The sequence below is a fragment of the Pygocentrus nattereri genome, chromosome 13, assembly GCF_015220715.1.
Source record: "Pygocentrus nattereri isolate fPygNat1 chromosome 13, fPygNat1.pri, whole genome shotgun sequence".
NCBI classification, from domain to species: domain Eukaryota; kingdom Metazoa; phylum Chordata; class Actinopteri; order Characiformes; family Serrasalmidae; genus Pygocentrus; species Pygocentrus nattereri.
In genome coordinates, this window is record NC_051223.1 from 28,098,894 (window position 1) to 28,116,718 (window position 17,825).

Genomic DNA, 17,825 nt, shown 5'->3' on the forward strand with positions numbered 1-17,825 from the left:
GTGTTGGCCCTGGTGTCAGTTCAGATGGATAGAGGTGGGACATGCCCGCTTAAAAACTGTGTTAGATGGTTGTCGTGAACCTACATAACTGTCAGATATTATTTATTATACAGCTGGCAATTACAGTTGAAAACTCGAATTAATCCCAAATAGAGGTTGCTTTGTTTGGTTATAGCAACTAAAAGAAAGAAGCACTAACCTGTCCTGGAACTGTGTTCCGTTGACATCATACAAACATTTGCCTGTTATCATCGTTATTTCACAGCATCTGGTGTAGCAGTCTATGAGGTATCTTAGTCAAGTGAATTTACCATTTAGGCAATTACAGACGATGCAGTGAACATGGGACAGCTTGAACACCCAGGAATGTATGCAAGAATTCTGTTCTTGGACTTCAGCTCAGCCTTTAATATGGTCATCCCAGGATAGCTACACAACACACTACTCCAACTCAGCCTGCCAACCCCCACCTGCCAGTGGATCACCAACTTCCTTACTGGCAGAGAGCAGCAGGTGAGGTTAGGAAAGTTCGCCTCAAACACCCAGATCACCAGTACAGGCACTCCACAGGGTTGTGTTCTCTCATCATTGCTCTTTTCACTGTACACGGATGGCTGTACTTCCATGGACCACTCAGTCAAAATCTTGAGGTATGCAGGTGACACTACAGTCATCGGTCTCACAATATTCCAGCTTCTAAACTGCATTTCTAAAATACTTGGATATAGTATCAAACTCCATTCTCTGAAACTACCATCTCAAACCAGTGTATATTGTAGCATCTTACTTACCTGCCATATTACCCCACTCATCTGACTGTCACCTCACTGATCCCTTTCTTTACCACTATACACCCTTTAACTGCTGCTGCACTCAGCACTTTAACTTTAGACACATACCTTGCACAATGTAAAGGTTACAGGTAAGACTGTGTGTGTGTGTGTGTGTGTGTGTGTGAGTAAGTGATGGTAGGAATACATGTTTTATTTCATTTTATTTTATTTTTTTTTATTCACTACATGTAAATGTCTGTTTGATACTGTGAGCTCCTGTAATCAAAACCAAATTCCTTGTATATGTAAGAATACCTGGCCAATAATGCTTGATTCTGATCCTGATTATTTTTTTCCAGGTTTTTGAAACTAGGAAGACATACTGGATGAACCTTCTCCTTACAAATGACAAATAAATAAAAGTTTTAGAGTGAAGCAAACTCTCCACTGCCTTGTAAATGAAACCTTTTCACAAACTGAACAAATTATTTTATTCTTTCTTTCTTGTTTACATTGGACGATATTTTGAATATTATAAGTTTACATCTTTCTCTTCTAATGTCCATCTCTCTGGTAAGTTACAAAGAACAGCTTAATGTGCATACAAAATAAAACTTAATGCATAATTTTTTGACAGCATGAAAAGACTGAGTAAGATAGTATAAAATAATCTAATTGAAAATCAGACTGATAATAGACACTTTGCATAGAGAAAGTCTGGAGAAGAATTCCAACCAGACTGCACTGTAAAGTACAGAGGTGGGAACATCAGAGCAGTGGTGGGCATAACCTATTTGGCACCTTAGACAAAATTTTACTGAATACTTTGTTGGATGAGTATTTTGTAGGGGAGTGGAGATGGCTGTCAGTCAGCAAGGCAGTAATACATATGATGAGCAGACTCTGAAGCTACATGTTAAGCTGCACACTTATTCAGCATTTAACTGTTGTTCAGTAATATGACATCACTTACAGGGTGCTCTCCCAGGCAACTGTCTATGTTGTTTATACCAGAAGTAGCCCCGCATTAAAGTTTGGTACTGTTTTGCTTAAAGTGGTGAGCTTGTGTTCACTGATGGGATCATGAACTCAGAAGAGCACAAAAGTAATTCAGAAGCAAATCTGCAGAGTTCTGAAAATAAACTAGAATAAGAATATTTTGCCAGATTTTACAATATTGAAGCAATATATGAGCCAGTATATAGGTTGAATAGGACTGAAGGGAGGCTGCCAGAAACAGTCTGCCTCTGCGTTTATTTTTGCATACATCCTGTTCCTCATCAGGTTAGGGAATAGACATGCTCAAGCTCAGTAATGCTGCAATACCATCTTCAATTCAACTTTCAATTCAACTTTATTGTCATTATACAATGCAAGTAGAAGAGCTAAACGAAACACTATCGGGCTACTTCTCCAGTGCAGTAATAAAAGATAAATAGCAAACAGTGCAAAGACAAAAGACAAGACAAAAATGTGCATAGTCAGTAAGTACAAATATCGAGCGTAGACATAATGTGCATAGGCAAAGGTTATAACAGGTATATTGGATGTATACAGCATGTGCATAGTCAGATATTCAGGTGTGTCAGATATATAGACAGAAATGTGCATAGTGAATTGCAGTACAGTAAATGCAAAAGTATGTAGAATGTAAAGAGATGTAAACAGTGATCTGTATATAAAGTGTACAGTGCAGGTACAGAGTAGCAGCATAATGTTCAGGAAAAATCTTAAATAAACAGTTACAGTATAAATATATAAATATACTTGAAATAAGGCTTAGTCAGAGATGAAGTGCACAGCATACAGTCCTCTGATCTAGTGGATCTCAGTGTTTAGTGTGCTGGGTGATCAGGCTGATCAGTAACAGACTATAGTGTTGTTAAGCTCAGGTCGATGCTGCTGTAACGGGGAGCGAGGAGGCGGACGCATATGCAGAGATAAGCGAGATTCATTAAGGGCAAATCCTGAGTCATAGAGCCAACATGGATTGATCGGGGGACAGACATGACAAAACGGAACAAACAACTGTACAAAGACCAGTCCAAACAACAGTACGATGACCAATACAAACACCACCAGTACCACCAACACAGCAGATAACAATTCAGACAAAGACCAGTAACCAGACAGGGGAAAACACAGGCTTTAAATACATAAAGGTAAACAAGGGACAGGTGGAAACACAGGTGGAGACAATCAGGGGTGGAGTCTTGAAACGTGGGGACTGGACTAAAAACCAAAACAAATACACATGGGCCAAACCAAAACAAACGCACATGGACCGGACTGGGAGGGGCCAATTGTGACAGCTGCCAGTGTGACCAGTTTGACAGCTCGGGGATAGCAACTGTTCTTGATCCTGGTGGTTCTGGTTCGGATGTTCCGGTACCTCTTTCTGGATTGCAGGAGTTGGAACAAAGGGTGGGTGGGATGTGTGGTGTCCGAGGATATGTTGATGGCTTTCCTCTCACATTGCTTGTTATATTTGTCCTCTGTGGGTGGGAGGACAGCTGCGGTGATGTGTTGAGCAGTTTTGACAGTCCTCTGCAGGGCCTTGTGTTCAGCAACAGTGGTGCTGCCGTACCAGACGGTGATGCAGCTGGTCAGGATGCTCTCCACTGTGGCTCTGTCGAAGTTGCAGAGGAGCTGTTGTGGCAGGTTGACTTTTTTTAACCTTTTGAGGAAGTGAAGGCGTTGTTGGCTTTTCCTGACGATGTGGGATGTGTTGAGTGACCAGGTGAGATCCTTGGATATGTAGACACCAAGAAACTTGAAGCTGTTCACCCTTTCCACCATTGCCCCCTCGATGCTCAGTGGTGCATGTTCTCTACTTCCCCTCTTGAAGTCAACAATCAGTTCTTTGGTTTTGCTGACATTGAGGGAGAGGTTGTTGGCAGCACACCACTCTGTGGGGAGCTTGACTTCCTTTCTGTACGGTCCTTCATCATTATTGGTGATATTGCCTATGATTGTGGTGTCATCCGCAAATTTAATAAAAGTATTGGAGCTGTGTTTTGGAGTGCAGTCGTAGGTGTACAGTGTGTAGAGCATTGGTGAGGGGACACAGCCTTGCGGACAACCTGTGCTGAGTGTGAGGGAGGGGCCTAACACACTGGGGTCTGCAGGTGAGGAAGTCCATAATCCAGCTGCACAGGGTGTGACTTATTCCAAGTGTGTTGAGCTTGGAGATGAGTCTGGAGGGGATGATGGTGTTAAAGGCGGAGCTGAAGCCAATGAACAGCATTGTTACATAGGTGTTTGTTCCTTCCAGGTGGTTGAGTGCAATGTGCATTGCCAGAAAGACTGCGTCCTCAGTAGATCTGTTGAAACTGGTGAGAGTCCAGGGTGCTGGGAAGACCCCTCTTTATGTGAGTGAGGATCAGTTTCTCGAAGCACTTCATGACTATGGGTGTGAGAGCAATGGGGCAGTAGTCGTTCATGCTTGAGATGGTGGTTTTCTTTGGGATGGGGATGATGGTTGTATCTTCACTATGATATTGCTGATACAATTTGGAATCTGATATCTCTGCCCTTCTTAGAATTGCATCTCATACATCTCATAATTACATTTTGACTCTTGAGATCAGAGACTGTATGTCTTGCATTTTGCTTTATTTCGATAATGAGCAGCTGCTGAAATCTTATTGGTTATTGAGCACTTTCCCTCATTTGCTATATATATTGTATATGTATTTTTTTACAAATAATTTTGGATCTCTGCTATTGGCCTGTTTATAATGGATTTTTAACACAATGTAAAGAGTTACTGGAGTTTTCAAATTATGCAAAATAGTAAAAAAAAACACTGAAAGTGAAGATACAATATAAAGACATTGTGAAAAGAGGTTTCAAAAACTAAAATAAAAAAAAAATGCACCAGAACACTGAAACTACACATCTGAGCTGTGGATGAATGTTGAATAGAGGGGTCTCAATTTGTAACTGGGATTACTTGGTTTGTGAGAAGCCAAAAATTCAATCAAATTTAGAGGTGAGAAAAACATCCTACCTTTTTTTGAAACACGTAAAGCAAGTCTCCTGAAATGGAAGCTGTAATAAAGGCACACACACACACACACACACACACATATATATATATATATATATATACATATATATATATATATATATACATGTGTGTGTGTGTTTAATTTATTGAAACAACAAATGTATGTAGTTGCTCATGCATGCATGTATTAATGTCTGTGTGTGTCTGTGTGTGCAGGAACAGTATGGTGTGTAAGCTGGAGGAGAACAGTAATTATCTGACCTAGATGTGGGTGTCCTGATGCAAAGGAAGTGAAAATGGGAGTGTGTCTTTGTGTCCCGTTCCCGCCGTGACACAATCAAAAACCCCGGATTTATGAGCATCCAGATCCCTCTCAGGGCTTAGCGCTGTAAACAACTGGGATCAGGCCGCAGATTTAAGAACATGTACCACTTGCACTTGGTACTTTTGGTCAAAGAAGATTAGGCATGACAATTTTTAATTTGTCTCCGAATCTGTTTTATAAGACGATAATACCTCCACTGTCTTTTTATAGCAAGGGGCTGGGATATTCTTCTGAGGAGCGGCCAAATCAGTGTTTGAGCAATCAGAGGGATGAGAATCATGAGAGATAAGGATCATGGGAATCGCTGGCACTTTACAAATTAAAGCGGTGAGAATTAAGAAAGCTTAAGGAGCCCTGTGATTGCCTGGTGCTCAGATGAAATCCTCAGATCAGTGAGGAATGATGAAATTGTAGTCACTTCTTTCCATCTTTTTACAAGGCAAATGAACCGCTCACACTCTCACTCACAACTGGGACATATCCTGCCTCTTGCAGGCTGTGCTGTTTAACCTGAAAGAGCTAAACTGGGCACTATGTGTGAGACACTGTCAAATCCCTTTGATCTGTAAGAGTGAGCTGTAAGTCTGTGTCCCTCTGTCCTGAGACAACCATGATAGCTTATCTTGTAACTAGAATCTCTGATCCAGGCAGACAGAATTATTCTGGCCTGGAATGTACTTAAATGCAGCAAATCTCACAAGGACATTTGCCCAGCTTTGCCCTCAGTCTCACAAACATCTCAGAAACTGACATCTGATGAGTTTTTCATTAATAAGACTGGAATTAATCGGATAGTAAACAGGAATACAAAAAATGACAATGACAATAATAATCATATTGCAATAAGGATAAGAGGGGTACAATAATCTTGACGTGAGGTGGGTGTAATCCTAGACGTAACACATTGTGTGTGAGAAAATAAAGCCTTAAAAAACACACACACACACATATACACACACACACACACACAGACACCCACATACCAACACACACGCATGCATACACACAAATACACACATTATATTATTATATTATATTATTATATATTATTTTATTTTTCCATCAACTAAAAATGACAGCTACCTTATATTGTGTATATACAGTTTTTTGAATATAATAATAATATGTACAATATTTTGTGGTGAATTCACCAACTTAAATATTCAGCACCCCCAGGTGGGTCATGTTTTACTACATACTTCTATAACCTGAGAATAATTAACCTATAAGTTAAGAAAGTTTTCACTTATCCCATAAAGTTCCAGAAACATAACATTGATTTATTAGTTTACTGAGACTTTAGCAGAGCTCAGTGACACTGAGATTAATAGCCGATCATGTTGATTTATCAGTCTATCAGTATGATTACTTTTCTGCATGTATTCTGAATACTTGTATTCCGTTACATCCCAACCCTGGGGATAATATATACAGTGCACACACCAAATACTTTAAAGTGCCAATTCTATTTAGATAAGATTTTCTAGACTGCTATTTTCTCTTGAATACAATGGTGAAAGCACTTCATTTTTCAGGTAGTGTGGAACTGAGTGTTTGTATTTTTTTATATACAAATAGTGAGTGAAAATGCTGTAACATTATGCATTCTTCTAGTGGCAAGTGCCAAAAAAACTGTTTTCTAACCACAACACTTAATCTCTTCCGTCCACCCCCCCAACCCCCCCGCTGACACCCATGGGTGGCTATGATTAAGAATATGGTTATATTTACATTCAAGACAGAAACAATCCTTTGCTAAGTAGACAATTATTAATGAATAAGTTCTTTGTTCTGAGATTGTGTGTGAATACATAACTCTCGTGTTTTTGTTTGGGTGTGTTTGTATTCGAGGGAATGAGAAGTTCCTGTGAACCCAAGCCAATCTATAAATGATCATGAGATTATTATGAAGATCATTTGCATGGCGCTATAATAGGCACTGTTTAAAGCTGTGACAAGCGGCACTATCTTGTTGTTTTACTCCCGGCTATTATGCAAATGAAGCACAGGCTCTTTGCCTTGTCAGAACAATGAGAGAGGGCACAGAGGGGGGCATCATCTGGGTCATTCTGGCTTTTCAAGGATACCCCCCACCCCTATCCCTCCTCCCCCTGTTTAGAGCCAGGCACAGTTTAGCTCTCCCAGAAGGGTTATTATACAGTAAAGTAGGACATCCTAAGGGCCTGGTGCGATTGGGCCTACTGGACCGTGGCCCAGGTGGCTGTCCAAACATTCAGCAGGAGCATGCAGAATTTCATTGAAATTGACACAAGTGGCATCAAGAGAGCTGCATCATACAGTTAGCTGGCATGCAGCGTATGACAGTGTGCGGGTATGATGTCTTGAGGTGGCACAAATGTTGGTGGAAAGAGAATACAGGCTGAGACCATTAACCATCTGCCTGTGGGCAATCACATGCCACTGACTATACCCAGCAGTCCTCGAAAAATGCCCATCTCTGTGCTTCAGCGCACCCACCCACGCTCTCACACACACACACATCCATAACACACAGCCAGTGAGGCACATAAACTAGACTGACAGAATGCTGGAAGGCAGCCAAGCTAATGGCTGCACTGCCTGAGAATGAAATGCTTCAGCTCATATGAAGAGTGTGTGAAACGTTCAAAATACTCTCTCATTACTGTCTGGCACTGACAGAACTAGAGAGAGAGAGAGAGAGAGAGAGAGAGAGAGAGAGAGAGAGAGAGAGAGAGAGAGAGAGAGAGAGAGAGAGAGAGAGAGAGAGATTTTAAGACTGACTAATATGCTTTTCACTAATTTGGGTTTGAAATGGACCAAAATGCAATTAATTAACATTTTTCTTATGTCCTACTAAAATCACTGCTGTTAAACTGTAGTGACAGTTTATTTCTTTCAAGTAATTTCCAGAAATGGCAGCAACTTTCTGAAAGCCACTAAAGGTTATCCAATGAGGATTTACACTGTGCCACATCAATCTGTTTAATAGATATGCTGTAAGTGTCGAATGTGACTCGATCAGATGTGACTCACAGGGATTGATCAAGATGATCTTATTTGTTTCTTAGGCTAGCTTTTCAGTGTCAGTGATCTTAGTGTGAAAAGTGCTTCTGTCTTAAAAATTCTGACCACTTCCTTGAGTGGATGAATCACATAATGGCGTTTTAGACCTAAAGATTGAATCAGACTTTCTTCTTGAGCCTGTGTGTGACACGGTCCAAAAAAATTCCATGAAATTCGACCCAACTTCTTAATTATTACATAATTATTATTTCAGCTCATGGACACCATATTTTTCCATGCTCCTTTTTTTTCTCTTGACTCAGTAATGCAACTTCTTTTAGTTTTAACAAAAACATTACATAGTACAGCTTGAAATGAGCTAAACTAATAAAACACCCCTGGGCTTTGCTTTATTTATGCTATAATAATCTAGATTTGTCATCTCCCAGAATAATTTTGAGAATAGGAAGTTTGTTTATTACTCACAAATGCACCGCTACTGTTGTGATTCTTCATCCCTCAAAAGAGGTTAGTAACATTCAGCCACTGGCTTGTGACATTAAATTATTAAATACTCATGCTTTAGAAGCTATTGTAGTTTTAGGAAAATCACATTTGAGACAACTTTCAGTGCTAAAGAGCCTTGTTTAAAAATGTGTTAGTGATTAGATCCACTGGTGCAAATTCAGGAAGGATACATCTCCCCATTTTTTAAAAGTATGTAAGATCATTTTTGTCTGGTAAGAAGATGGTTGTCAAAACCAACCAAAAAAACACAGTTTACATTACTTGTAATATTTTCCATGAAATCTCCCAAACAAATCATATTGCACTGTCATGACAAGCTTAAAACAGAGGGTCACCACATAGATGAAAATGTACTGTGTGTGACACTGCAAAAAAAATCAGACGCTAGCAGATCGTGAAATTAGATTTTTAATCTCACACCAAGGATTTAGTAAAATCATAAACAGTAAACAGTCTGAGAGTCAAAACACAGATCAAAAGGCATAGACAATGGTATCAAAAGGGCAAGGGAAAAAGATGGGAAACAGGTAATCCAAACAATGCTCAAAAAACACGAGAAGGCAATCATAACAAATGCTCAGCAAGATCTCAGAGATACAATACTTCGCAATCTCTCTAAACTAAGACTGAGCTTATATACTACATCTAACAGGTCATGTGACAATAAGTACAGGTGAACATGATTAAAATTCAGGAGAATGTGAGCGCCGATAGGTGCGCAAGTCAAGGTTAGGAGTCACATGATCCACTGGAGACTCCTGGGAAGTCTCCATCTATCTCCGCGGGCGGTGGTGGTGGGACGTCCGGTACCTCATCATTCAATGGCCCTGCAACAACTGGTTTAAGGAGAGAGACATGGAATGAGCATGACACTCGGAAACGAGGGGGTAAGTCTAGTCTGCAAGTTACATCTTTAACTCATTGAACTATTTTAAAAGGACCCATATATTTGGGCATAAAGTTTACGACAACTCTCTTCAGTCCTCCTGAATTCCTTTGCAGCCAGCCACACTCTGTCCCCAGGATTGTAGCTAGGAGTAGGACCTCTGTGTAGATCTGCTTCCTCCTTCTGACGTTGTAGCGCAGTGTCTATGCCCATACTTGCTCGCTATGATCGACCGCAGGCACGTCCATCTGTACACCTGTTCATGGAGCCAGAGGAGGTTGATATGCTAAAATACACTGGAAGGGGGTCAAGTTTGTGGCTGAGCTAATCAAAGAGTTCTGAGCAATCTCTTCTCTAGGCAAGTACCTTGACCAGTCTGAAGGGTTGTCAAAGCAGTACAGTCTAAGGAACTTCCCTAATTCCTGGTTCACCCTCTCACATTGCCCATTAGATTGGGGATGGTACCCTGAAGATAAATTCACCGAATCCCCCAAATGCTGGAAAGAAAGCCGTCCACACCTGGCAAGTGAACTGTAGTCCTTGGTCTGAGACTGAATTAAAGGGTGTAAAACATACACGCTGTGAAAACCTATCCACTGCCATCAGAATAGTATTAAATGCCTGCGATGCTGTTAGATCCATGACGAAATCCACTGCAATGTGATAGCCAGGTTTCTGGGGCATGGGTAAAGGCATCAGGTTGCCAGCAAGTAACACTTTGGGGGTCTTACACTGAGAACATATCAGACAGGATGTTACAAAAGAATGGATATCGTGAACCATGGATTCCCACCAGTACCTGTTGTGCAGTAATTTGAAAGTTTGTGTTTCTCCCAGATGGCCCGAGGTGAGGGAAGAGTGGCCCGTGTGATCAGCGGTGTTCTGAACTGATCTACTACGTATAACTTCTCAGAAGGACATTGTGGTGGCACTTGAGTGTTAAGCAGTGATCTCTTGATTTCTTCATCTATTTGCCATCTGATGGATGAAATGTTCACTTCAGGAGGAAGGATATGTTCTGGGCACTCCTTATGGTGGTCGAACACCTCCTCTTGAAACATCCTAGATAGTGCATCTGCTTTAATGTTATGGGAACTAGGCCTATAGGTAATACTGAACTTGAATCTCAAAAAGAAAACAGACCATCGGGCCTGTCGTGCATTCAATCTTTTGGCAGTTCTAAGGTACTCTAGGTTCTTATGATCTGTCAAAACCTTAAATGGGTGATTAGCACCTTCTAGCCAATGACACCATTCTTCAAGGGCCAGATTCACTGCCAATAGTTCTCTGTCCCCGATCACATAGCTTCTCTCAGTAATTTTGGGCAAATAAAATGCTACTGGATGTAATTTAGCATGGGGACCTGATCTCTGAGATAGAATGGCTCCTACCCCGGTTCCTATCCTGGAAAGCCTTGTCGGCCTTGTCTGTCCAAAAGATCCTCCTAGGATTTCCTTTCAAAAGAGAAGTGGGAGGAGAGGCAATTGAACTAAAATCCCTGATGAACCTATGATAAAAGTTAGCATGGGATCTTCCTTGAGTTCTATTGCACAGTCATATGGTCTATGGGGCAGTAAATTGGTAGCATTGTTCTTATTAAATATTTCTCGTAAATCAAGATACTCCAAGGGTATTTCAAAAACAGAATCGGAATCTGGGCTTTCTATGGCAGTAGAGCTAAAATTAAGTTCTGGGGTGTCAATGCATTTCTGTCCTAATATCATGTCGAATTCTGACTGTGGGAGGACGAGAAAGGATAGTTTTTCACAATGGATAGAGCTGGCCTGTAATACCAAGGGAATCATAGCATGAGAGATAGTTCCAACTCCCACTGGTTCTCCATCCAGGGCTGAGACCTTTAAACCATTCTGGTTTAACCATTCCTGGCAAGTGGTCAAGCTTAATAGCTGAGGAGATCAGCTGGTCCAAGCTAAGTTCATTGTCTTGACTGGCCAGTTCGTTCAAAATGTCAGTATTAAGTCCCTAACGAAATATCACTAGGAGCACGGCTTTGCTCCGTCCACTACTTGCCGCCAATGTATGAACTTCTAAGGAATAATCCACTACTGTGCACTTTCCCTGATGCTGTTGGCATAGCAGTTCTCCAATGATTTTTCCTTTGTAGGGGTGGTCAAAGACCAGCTTAAATTTCTTAACAAACTGACTATTAGACATGCGATGGATATTCATCCAACTCACAGTAGGCCATTCTAATGCTTTATGTGCTAAGTGGGATATGACAAAGGAAATTTTTGCTAACTGGTTTTTTGCTAAGTGTTATCAAAAAAACACTGCACACGTAAAAAACCCTAACACTTATCCGAGTTGCCTCCAAATTTATTAGGTTTACTAACCAGAAAACAGGATAGCGAGTCATCGGACTAAACTCATCTGTTGTAGTTGACCCATCGGTCCTTTCATGCTAGCCACTAGTTGAGCCAGCTGGGTTTGATGATCGGCTTTCTGATGGGCCAATGACTCCAGGGACTGAGTGACTCCAGCTAGAACATGTTGATGCCAGCCTAGCAGTTGTCCTTGCTCCGTCAGGGCTTTTTGAAGGGATTCCGGATCTGCTGTCTGCATGTCGGCAAAGTATTCTGTGACACTGCAACAGAAATAAGGCGCTAGCAGAACGTGGAATGAGATTTTTAATCTCACATCAGGGATTGAGCTAAATTGTAATGCGTCCAGGAGGCATCCTAACCAGATGCCCGAACCACCTCAGCTGGCTCCTCTCGACCTGAAGGAGCAGCGGCTCTACTCCGAGTCCCTCCCGGATGACTGAACTTCTCACCCTATCTCTAAGGGAGAGTCCAGACACCCTGCGGAGGAAACTCATTTCGGCCGCTTGTATTCGCGATCTTATTCTTTCGGTCATTACCCAAAGCTCATGACCATAGGTGAGGGTGGGAACGTAGATCGACCGGTAAATCGAGAGCCTTGCCTTATGGCTCAGCTCTTTCTTTACCACAACAGACCGGTAAAGAGCCCGCATCACTGCTGACCCAGCACCAATCCACCTGTCAATCTCCCGCTCCCTTGTACCATCATTCCTGAACAAGACCCCGAGATACTTGAACTCCTCCACTTGAGGCAAAAGCCTATCCCCGACCTAGAGAGGGCTCTCCGCCCTTTCCGCCTGAGAACCATGGTCTCGGATTTAGAGGTACCGATTCTCATCCCGGCATAAAAATTATGAATAGAATCGGTGACAAAGGGCAGCCCTGATGGAGTCCAACTGGGAATGAGTCTGACTTACTGCCGGCTATGTGAACCAAACTCCAGCTTTGTTTGTACAGGGCCTGAATGGCTCGTAGCAAAGAGCCATGTACCCTGTACTCCCGAAGCACCTCCCACAGAATACTCCAGGCAACACAGTCGAATGCCTTCTCCAGATCCACAAAGCACATGTGGACTGGCTGGGCAAACTCCCATAAGGGTTGAGAGGGTGAAGAGTTGGTCCAGTGTTCAATGACCAGGTCGGAACTCCTGGATCCGAGGTTCGACTATAACCCAGACTCTCTTCTCCAGTACCCCTGCATAGACCTTACCAGGGAGGCTGAGGAGTGTGATTCCCCTGTAGTTGGAACACACCCTCCGGTCCCCTTTTTTAAAAAGAGGCACCACCACCCCAGTCTGCCAATCCAGTGGCACCGCCCCCAATGTCCACGAAATGTTGAAAAGGCGTGTCAGCCAAGACAGCCCCACAACATCCAGAGCCTTGAGGAACTCAGGGCAGATCTCATCCACCCCTGGAGCCTTGCCACCAAGGAGCTTATTAACTACCTTAGCGACTTCGGCCTCAGTAATGGACAAGCCTATTCCCATGTCCCCAGACTCTGCCTCCTCACTGGAGAATGTGTCAGTGGGATTGAGAAGGTCCTCAAAGTATTCCTTCCACTGCCCAATGACGTCTTCAGTTGAAGTCAGCAGCACACCGTCTCCACTATATAGAGTGCTGGTGGCACACTGCTTTCCCCTTCTGAGTCGCCTGACAGTTTGCCAGAATCTTTTCAGAGCCGACTTAAAGTCACTTTCCAAGGCCTCACCAAACTCATCCCACACACGGGTGTTTGCCTTGGCGATGACTGAAGCCGCAGATTGCTTGGCCTGTCGATACCTGCCAGCTGCCTCTGGTGTCCCACAGGCCAACCATGCTTGGTAGGACTCCTTCTTCAGCTTGACGGCATCTCTCACCTGGGGTGTCCACCACTGGGTTCGAGGATTACCGCCCCGACAGGCACCAACTACCTTATGGCCACAGCTACAGTCAGCCGCTTCAACAATGGAGGAGCGGAACATGGCCCATTCTCATGTCCCCCACCTCCCCCAATATCTGGTCAAAGTTCTGACGGAGGTGTTAGTTGAAGATCAATCTGACAGGTTCTTCTGCCAGATGTTCCCAGCAAACCCTCACTATACATTTGGGCTTGCCTGGTCTGACCGGCACAGTTCTGTGAAGAAGACACCAGTAATGGAGAAAGGAGGATGTCATTTTCTTGCTGCTCTTCCGTGCCTATCCTTGTTATATGTATCCTTCATCAGTGTGGTTCCATTCAGCAATGTTGCTCATACCCACTGTGCTGCCTTTGACAAGGAAAGTGAAACAAACTGTGGTTTGCACAGAAGTCCAAAAACTGAACACCACTCGAGGCCATTCCTCCCAATCGCATCCCTCCAAGTCTCACTGTCATTGCCCACGTGAGTGTTAAAGTCCCCCAGTAGAACAATAGAGTCTCCAGGAGGAGCACTTTCAAGCACCCTTCCCAAGGACTCTAAGAAGGCTGGGTACTCTGAACTGCTGTTCGGTGCATAAGCACAGACAGCAGTCAGGACCCATTCCCCAACCCGAATGCGTAGGGAAGCTACCCTCTCGTCCACCGGAGAAAACCCCAACATACAGGCACCAAGTCGAGGGGCTATGAGAAAGCCCACACCTGCCTGCCGCCTCTCACCATGGGCAATTCCAAAAAGTCCAGCCCCTCTCAAGGAGATTGGACCCAGAGCCCAAGCTGTGTGTTAAGGTGAGCCTGACTATATCTAGCCGGTATCTCTCAACCTCGCGCACCAATTCAGGCTCCTTCACCGTCAGTGAGGTAATGTTGCAAGTTCCAAAAGCCAGTTTCAGCAACCAAGGATCAGAACGCCAAGGCCCACGCCTTCGGACACTGCCCGATCCACAAAGCACCGAACCCCTACTACTGCCTCTCCCATTGGTGGTGGGTCGATGGGAGGGGGGACTCATGTAACTCCTTCGGGCTGGGCCCGGCTGACCACCATGAGTAAATGCCCAGCCACCAGACGCTCGCTTGCGAGCCCCACCCCCAGGCCTGGCTCCAGGGTGGGGCCCCGGTAACCCTTTTCATAGGGGTTATTATGGATCACACTTTGTCTGACCTGTCACCTAGGACCAGTTTGCCATGGAAGACCCTACCAGGAGCTTTTGCTCCAGACAACATAGCTCCTAGGATCGTTCAAGCAAGCAAACCCCTCCACCAAGATAAGGTGGTGATCCATGGAGAGGCTTTTGGCAATATAGTGTATCATATTTTAGACATTTAAACAGGCCGTGATGTAATGTGTCCTCTATATCATTCATAAACATGAGACAGACAATCTTTACTATACTATGTTAAAATCTACTACTATCAATCATTGAAACACCACCATCTCCTCATACTGTTAAATTAATCACAGCAAAGCTAGCAGGCTTGAACCTTAATTGGTCTGTTGGTATTCACGCGTGAAACATGTTTACCATATAAGCCTTGAGGTGGGTGGAGTGAGCTCAGAGGCGCAGAAATGAAATCAGCCATGTTCTGATTTGAATATTCACTCACTGGTTCACTCCATTAAGCCCCCTGTGGCCACAGGCACTTATAGGGCCTAGGGCCTCACCTAAAGCCCACCCCTAGCTCAGGCCTCTGGATGCTAGGCCACTGGCTCCCACCATATGCATATGGAGTAGGGACCACAGGCTTTAGGTGTATGAATGGACATATGCACTGAAATACACATAAATACTGAACTACTCAAACTCCTCATACTCAACTTTAAGGGTATTTACATTTTCGCATTCTATAAAGTTACTATGTTGGAGTTTTTTTTTAACAGTGATGACATGTAAAGCCATTTATCTGGGCAGAAATGGTCATTTGTTAAAAAGAAAGCCAAGAAAATTAAAAATAAATAATGATTTGTGATTGTGACATCTCCTCAAGGAAGCCCAGCATTTACAGCCACCATTTAGTACATAGTTTATCTAATCCAGTGTTTCTCAACCATGGTCCTTGAGGCCCACTGCCCTTCACATCATTATCACTTCATTATCAGTTTGAGAAACACTGATCTAATCAACCCTTCATTAAATGAAATCAGTGCTGTGCTGATAATTAAATCTAACAAATCCATGCAATGATTGAAGCATGATGAGAAGTCATGAACCAAACCTGTTTGGAGCAGATACTGGGGATCTATAAAGGGAATTATAAACTGGTCCATGAACAGAGCTTAACTAAGTGTGCTTCCTTACACAGATTGGCTCCCATAGGAACTCCCATATCTCTCCATGTGTCTATGGTCAGTATTTCATCATCTTTACATCCACCTACAACAGAACATAAAAGTTTACATTGATCTAGAACTTCAAGCTAAAGAATTGGCTGATGCCCACACTCTCACTGAAAGTTAGCACAGTCTGTTAAATTATCAATCACTTTCCTTGTCAAAGGCTGCACAGTGGGTATGAGCAACATTGCTGAATGGAACCACACTGATGAAGGATACATATAACAAGGATAGGCACGGAAGAGCAGCAAGAAGATGACATCCTCCTTTCTCCATTACTGGTGTCTTCTTCACAGAACATCCTGACATGGTCCCAACAAAAGCCTGGCCTGGATGCGTAGTGTGTCTTTGTGCTTGCTCCATGTCACAAGCTATAAAGCAAACAAGCAGCCTAACAGGCTGCCACACTAAAGAGCCTCCAGTCTCCTCTGCTCACTCATTCCAAGCCTCATCAAAATGCAGCTTCCTCTCTGAGGCGCCACGCTCTGGCTGCCAACACCACCTGTGGGGGGAGAAATTATAAAAACAAAACGGCTCCTCCACTCAATATTTAATGCTGTGTAGGCCAGCGTGCTTGATTTGAAGTGAATCCCCTCAAAGCGCTCACATTTACATGGCATTACGTCACTCCTCATCCATCAATGCTGTGCAGAGGCAGGCGAGAGAAAGAGACGGAGAGAGGGAGAAAGAGAGGAAGTCTCTCTCTTTAAATGGTAAAAATAATTTGCTAAGCTCACGAATGAAGAAGCTTATGTTTCACAACGATAATGATTACAGAGACAGAAAAGTCATTCAATGTCCATTTTTCCCCCCTGATGATGAAGCTTCAACAACTAAATATTCATTCAAGCAGATTAACAAAGCCCCCTGTATGGATTTATGCAGACATTCACAAATATTCTGCGCTGATGTTGCTCTGGGGGTAAAATCATCCAGTCAGCAGCAGCTGTGTTGTGTCACCAGCAATAATGATCTCACTGTGCTTGGGAGCAGCTCATCTAGAATGAGCATGCATGGAAAGGAAATTTTATTTTTACACTGAATTTGATACCATAGGGAACTATAAACTAGTTTGTTGTTGTTGCCAAATGAATTTTGTTTGTTAATAACAAACTATTATATGATAATAAGAACATTTATTTAGGGCATGTGTAATACAAATAGCAACTCAAAGTATTGTACAAAGAAGCCAAAATGAAATGAAATTATATAGTAACTAAAATAAAAAGTAATAGAATAAAATATATATATTTTTAAAAACCATAACAGAAATAAATAGAAAACAATAAATACACAAATAAAAGCAAAGTAAAACTTAATTACATGTTAAATTATATAGTGTTACATCTCCTAGGGATAAGACGCGCAAAGAGGAAGCAATACTGCCCACCCAGATGCCAAACCGAAACAAAAAAAACTAAATGATAAATATTAATGATAGTAAACACATCAAATACAGATTCAACAATGTATTTGATGCTTTGCATTTTCATTCAGTCAGCATAATTATTCTCAGCAATCCACTGAAACAAGAAAAACAAAATATAAAGGAAAAACAACTTCAAGGAGGCCCAAGGCCCAAAATAACAAACAAAAGAGCCTAATAGCAATGCAAGAAATGTGACTAATCTAACTAACAAAAGAAAAGAAAAAGAAATTACAAAAACACTACCCTCACTACACCAATAAACAAAATAAGTCCAACAGATCAAACAAAAAAGGCAGGCCACACCTACGTTTCCTTTCTAA